We start from the raw sequence: 7225 nt of genomic DNA on the forward strand, positions 1-7225 counted from the left end.
GTCCAGCTGCCTGCGTCCTGTCCGTCTGTCTGCCTGTGTAGTGTGTGCAGGTGCAAGGCACGGCTCTGTATTCCAGCACACACGGGCGATGGATGAAGAGGCGCGGGATCCGCAGGCGCAGCGCGCCCTCTGCCGGAGGCCGGCGGGATGGCAGCTCATAACCACTGCCCCATTAGCCGAGCTCACTTGAGACTTGATTCAGCGCTTGTTTTTTTCCAAGAGCTCTTACAGCGCTCCGCTTTTGTTCCTTTATTTATTTAGCTCGCAGTTTACTTTGCATTCAGTAGGCCATAGCCATAAAGGTATAAATAACTCTGCATGCACATCTGGTGTACTGCCTCGCAGAGGCAAGCTGGTAAACACTTGTTTTGTCGGCTAATGGTGGAAGCCGAGCAGACGATCACAGGATTCTTGGAATAACTACCTATTGTGTGATTAATACGATGCAGTGATTTATGTACACTCTGCTGGGACGTATTCGTACAACCTAAAGGCTTCGTTTGCGGCAGGGTCCACTCAACCATTCATCTTTCTTAGGTAGAAGAGTGGATTATTGAATTGAAAACACCTGTCAAGTACAATGCTAAAAATGGCACATACTACTGTGGGATGTCCTGTGTAACATCTCAGACTGAAGGCAGGCTTCCTTTCTTTGCTTCTTTTCCCCCTGAGGCGCTTTAAGGGATGGAAAAGTGAGCAACTGCCTAGGGCCCCACATCCCAGTGGGTCCCTGGTAATGTGACCTTTACCTCTCACCTCTCTCTTCCCACCCTCTCGCCTTCTATCTGCTGCCTCCACCTCTGCCTCTCTCTGGAGCCCCAGGCAAGACATAGTTCTATATTTTTATTCAACATATTCTTGCATTTAACATGCTGGCAAGACACAGTGGATCTCTTCCAGCCTTTTGTCCATGCTGAAAGTCTGTCTCTTGCCCTCAGCACTCACATGAGTTTCTGTCTCTTCCTTCCTTTCATGCATGGTAAGAAAGAGCCTCTGTCTTGGTTTTAAATAAAAATCGGGTAGGCCTTTGAATCTAGAGAATATACAGACACTCCTACTCAAATCTGATTTAAAATTGATCCCCCTCAATTGATGATGTAATCCCATCCAATTCTTTTTTTTATTGTATTGATGAAGTAAAATTGCAGCAACAAGTTGTACATAAATACATTACAAAAGAACAAATGCAATTAAATTAGCCATAAATACAAGTCATCATAAGATCGGGATAGAGTGGAAAAAAACATACACAAATTCATTCAATCGAAGAGTTATAAAGACCCAGCAGCTTATTAGAGCAATGAGGCCCAGGTCGAGACTGGCCCCTTAAACGGGCAATGATTATTTCGAATGTTTTTGAGTGACCCACTTCCTGAAATTTGTTTGGCACTACGCTGGCTTGATTTGGCATAAAATGGATAATATTAAAGTTCAAAGTTGTTCCGAACAGGATCCCCCAAATATCCCTTGTCTGATAAATCTTTAAGACAACACTGCTTTCAACAAGGCTGTGCCTTTTACTCTGTTGTGCCAATGTCTGCAGCTACGTCCTTTCTTTCACACCAAACACAGCACCATCCTTTTATTGTATTGTAATTTCATTTATAATCAATCAATCAATCAGAACACTTATAAAGTGCACTACTAACATGTGAGGGTCTCAAGGCGCTGGGGGGGGGGAGGGGTGCTGCTACTGATCTAAGAGCCAAGACTTGAGGAGTCTTCTGAAGGCCAGTAGGTCTGGGGTCTGCCGTAGGTGGATTGGGAGGGTGTTCCAGGTCTTGGCGGCGAGGTAGGAGAAGGATCTGCCACCGGCGGTCGTTCTTAGGATGCGGGGGACTGTGGCGAGGGCGAGGGCGGTGAAGCGGAGCTGGCGAGTGGGGGTGTAGAAGCTGAGTCGTCTGTTGAGGTATGTGTTGTGGAGAGCTATGTTCGCGTGGAGGAGGAGCTTGAAGGTGACCCTCTTGTCGACGGGGAGCCAGTGCAGGTCCCTCAGGTGGGGTTTGATGTGGCTGTGGCGGGGGATGTCGAGGATCAGGCGTGCTGAGGCGTTCTGAATGTGTTTATTTATTTATTTATTTATTTATTAAAAGCATTTATAGAGCGCGAACGAAGGCCCGTGGGCATCTCGGCGCTAAGAGAATATCTGCAGTGTTTAACCATCAAAGGGGAGCTAGAGTTTACAGATTAAAAAGCCAGGTCTTGAGTTGCTTTCGAAAAGACCAAAGTGAGGGGCTTGTTTTAATCAAGTGCGGCAAGGTGTTCCACAGTTTGGGTGCTGCTACGAGAAATCTTCTGTCTCCCCATAAGACAGATTTGGTACGGGGTACCACCAGTTCATGTGAACTGGAGGAGCGTAGTGTTCTAGAGGGACTGGAGGGAATAAGATTTTGAGTAAAAAAAGCTGGTCCCACGTTGCGTAGAGCCTTATACACTATGCAGAGGGCCTTGAATTTGATTCTATTTTTAACAGGAAGCCAGTGTAACTTTCTAATAGCTTCTGACGCAGATTGATGTTTAGGGATTCTTCCAAGGAGCCTGGCGGCTGCGTTTTGGATAATTTGCATTTTGTATAGCACTCTTTCTTGGGCACTTAGAAACAGTGCATTACAATAATCTAATGTAGACAATACCAAGGATCTCACCAAGGTTTTTCCAGCTGTCTCAGGAAGAAATGGCAAGATTTTTTTGATAAGCCGTAGTTTGTGAAAGGCCGAAGAGGAGATCTGATTTGCGTGAGGAAGGAAAGTAAGATGGTTGACGAACATGACTCCCAGATTCCTCACTTTACTGACCGGAGCCGGTGGATGGCCCAATGATAGCGGCCACCAAAGGGAGAACCATTCCGGGGTCAAATTTCCAAAAATGATCACTTCCGACTTGTCGGAATTTAATTTCAGACAGTTGGAGGCCATCCAATTCCCAATTGCCAGCATGCCCAGATTAAAGGTATTAGCTATTTTATGCCCATCATTCTTGACGGCAAGGACCAGCTGGGTGTCATCTACGTAGGATGTAAGGCTCATCCCATGTGCACGAATGACATTGGCAAGGTCCGACGTTGCAGGAGCTTGGCCGACGTTCCTGCGTAGAGGGCGTTTCCGTAGTCCAGCCTGCTGGTGATGAGGGCCTGGGTGACTGTTCTTCTAGTTTGGTGGGGAGTGGGGTCCCACTTGAAGGTCCTTCGGAGCATTCGGATGGTGTTGAAGCAGGAGGAGGAGACGGCGATGACCTGCTTAGTCATGGAGAGGGTGGAGTCGAGGATGATTTATATAGCGCTTACTTCCCCTGACGAGGCGTCGTAGCTCTTTTTCGGCGAGTAGAACGCTACACTGGAACCCAGAAAGGATTAGTGTTGAGTTAGTATAGTGAAATATGAATGAAATTTGAGTGGTGGATATTAGTCAGTTGTTAGGAGTGAGAAGGATAGCTGAGGGATAGAAGAGGGAAAAAAAGTTAGCATTTATATAGCGCTTGTTACCCCTATTGGGGTGTTGAAGCACTTTCTTGGCGAGTAGCACGCTACCCCGGAACCCATATGGATTAGTGGTGAAATATGAAAGTAATTTGAGTGGTTTTATCATACCGCCAACGCAAAGGGCTTAACGTGTGTAGTTTGTTGGCCAGTGGTTGACACCAACACTCATTTTTGGAGACCAAGGCTTGTCTTTTTATCATGAGACTTTGACCAGCAAAAGAGAGAGAAAGGCAGAAATGGAGGGGAAAAGAGTGACAGGAAAGCAATAATAAAGGGAGAAAAGGGGAATGGGGGAATGAAAACAAACCTGTGAGAGTGAGATGCAAAGACAAGAAGCATAGGATGGTGGAAGAAAGGGGATAAGGTAAAACCAAGACAAGGATGCCTTGGTACTGAGTAGCTCCGCATTCAACAACGCCGGCAAATGCTCCTGGTATCACTACCTTTTAGTTTGTTCCACAGCAGAGCCAGTGATGACAGCCCGTCTCTCCCAGCCTTTCGTCCATGCTGAAAGTCTGTCTCTTGGCCTCAGCACTCACATGAGTTTCTGTCTCTTCCTTCCTTTTAGGCATGGTAAGAAAGAGCCTGTGCCTTGGTTTTATATCAAAATCAGGGTAGGCCTTTGAATCTAGAGAATATACAGACACTCCTACTCAAATCTGATTTAAAATTGATCCTTCCCTCAATTGATGATGTCATCCCATCCAATTCATTTTTTTTATTGTATTGATGAAGTAAAACTGCAGCAACAATTTGTACATAAATACATTACAAAAGAACAAATGCAATTCAATTAGGCATAAATACAAGTCATCAAAAGATGGGGATTGAGTGGAAAAAAACATACACAAATTCATTCAATCGAAGAGTTATAGAGACCCAGCAGCTTGTTAGAACAAGGCCGCCCAGGTTGAGACTGGCCCCCAATCCTCTTCCCTTTAGCCCGTCTCTTCTTGCCTTTCAGTTCGTAAAGTGCCATCTATAGATTATAGATATGCAGGAAGTGCCCCTTCCATTGCTGAAAGGTCGGGGGCTGGGCATCAAGCCAAGCTGAAGCTACACAAATCACAAAAGCCAACATAGCAATACACATGATGCCTTACCCAACCGCCTATCCCTAAAACATAAGCTGAGGTGACAGGGATATGTCAGCTTTAAGTACATCCGATCCATTTCAATTATGTTAAAATCTATCATCCCCTCATTTATTGAAAGGAAGGTAATCACTGATATCACCTCATCTTTATTGCTCCATAACAAATATAATCCATATACATTTAAGACAGTCACTGGTTGTTTACATTTTCATTATCTTTTTCTGTCAAGTAACAGTGAGTATATGGCATACTTATAAAAATATTACGAAAACTAACCTACATTCCTTCTCTTTCACACAAATCTACTGAGCAAATCCTGGCAAGGGGAAACAAGAAACACAAAGTGAAATTAATTTTACACATAAATGTGAAGCGCACTGCAAGCACAGGTTTCCACAGTCAATTAGTCTATTTCATCCAAAATGTACCCAAGGCAATCTTTATTTCTCACAGGAATGACATAAAAACAATGACATAAAAACATCCAGTGTGTTTCATCCACCACCTGTGGACTTCGTCAGGGCATAGTTTAGAAAAATCTTTTATGGTATTGATGCCTCATGCATATCAAAGAATATATCACCCTCTCTGGCCATGCAGTATTGCAATAGTTGGTATGTTCCTATTCCTCATTCTGCCCCATGTGTCTGGAGCGAGGTGAGATTCTTCACAAATATTTAATCCATAGCAACAAGGCACCTTGATAAGTGCCCTTTTCGTGTTCACAAGTCGGCGTCTCTCTGTTAATTTTATCCAGTAGTCCCCACTCCTCTCTAGCAGCTTTTCCGACAATTATCAACTTTGCACCCAAAGTTTCGGTTCATCTTTTGTTACCTTTAACGGGACATGCATAGATTCTGGTAGTTACTAATAATCATATGCCATATATTTCAGAGGTAATATCTGGTCCAGTTGAAGGCAGTAGCCGAAACGCATTGACCGTCCACGCTCGCAACTATGGTGTACTATTCATTCATTCATTCATTATAACTTTATTCGGTTAAAAGCAAATAACCATAAAAGTACACACATTATTCAAAGGTACAACCAAGAAAAGTTAAAAAAGATTACATTGTAAAGGGGACAGTCACATAGGAAATGATTAAAAGTTAGATACTCACATACAAATTGATTTACGCAATCTAAAAACATTTTTATAAAATTCAGAGATAGATGCCACAGTCAATATAGCGTCTAATTTCTGCATTACTAAAAAAGCTGGACGACAGCGATTAACTTCCATCTCCTTCAGTACGGGCCCAATCAATCTTTTCCGAGGTAATGTATAAAATTTACAAAAAATAGTATATGGATATCCGATTGTTCAGATAGATCATCACATGGGCATTTAATTAAATCACGAGACAAAATATTCATAACAGGGAAGCTAAAAACTCTAAAAAGAATATTTAACTTAAAACGTGTTAAAACGAACCGCTCAGGCTCACTCATAGAAAGGGTTAAGTATGGTTGTACTTTACCATGAGCCAATATCAGTTGGTGGGCTAATACTGTCTTTTTCTTAAATTCCTCACTGGCTCTTATATCTTCCAGGTACTTCATGCACTGGATTTTCAACGACTTCCTTGGAATATTACACATTAAAAGTGGATCATCGCAAAAATTCTGACAGCCCATATTCACAAGGAAATCTTTTACGTAAACAAACCATCTTATCCTGCTCACTTGATCTAAACTTGTCACATCCCTTATAATAGCGCAGTTCAGTGCACATTCCTCATTGGTCCAGACCCTATGCCATAGAAGTATTGGCTGGACCCTAAGTGTGTCTTCAATATGTGGTTGTCCAAGTTCCATATGACAGACGTAGCTCGAGACACTCTCAGGTACAGCTAAGATGTATCTCAGAAACATGTTTTCTGCAAGCTGGATGGGTTTTACATTGGCATAGCCCCATATACCGGCGCCATGGACAGCAATTGATATACACGTAGCATTAAAATTTTTAAAGGTTTAACAATTGTTTTTTTCCCCATTTTTTTTGGAGAAATTTTTTAGGGCCATAATTGATTTACAAAACATACATTTTCTTGCTTTTATAGCACTTTCCCATGTGCCGGCTTCATGAAACAAAATACCTAAATATGGAAAAGTGGGGGTGAAGTCTAAGGGACTAGCATTAAGATGCATGACCTTTTTCCTTTTATTACTACCAGAGCCACAATTCCTAGAAAACGTTTTAGTGCAGTTAATTTTCAGGTCTAAATTTGACATAAAAGTATTAAAAGATGTTATCAGGCCTTGTAGGGCGAGGGGCGTCCGGGCCATGATAACCGCATCATCTGCGTAAAGAAGCGCAGGGATTGGTCTTTTGGATACCATAGGCATATCCCTGCACTCTTGGAGTAACGTTTTTTCAAGGCCATTTATATAAACTAGAAATAAAAAGGGGGCAAGAACGCACCCCGGCATACCCCGCGCCCTATGCCAAATGGTCTTGTGCACTCTCCGTTTCTTCCATATCGTACTGTTGCGGTGGCACCTGAGTATAATTCTCTTAGAAAATAAATTAGTTTTTCATCCACCCCCAAATTTTCTAAAATAAGCCATAATTTACTGTGAGAAACGCAATCGAACGCTGACGTTAAGTCAACGAATGCGAAATAAATGCGCTCCCTCCTGGCCCTGA

This window comes from Lissotriton vulgaris, chromosome 8 (assembly GCF_964263255.1).
Source record: "Lissotriton vulgaris chromosome 8, aLisVul1.2, whole genome shotgun sequence".
In the NCBI taxonomy this organism is placed as follows: Eukaryota; Metazoa; Chordata; class Amphibia; order Caudata; family Salamandridae; genus Lissotriton; species Lissotriton vulgaris.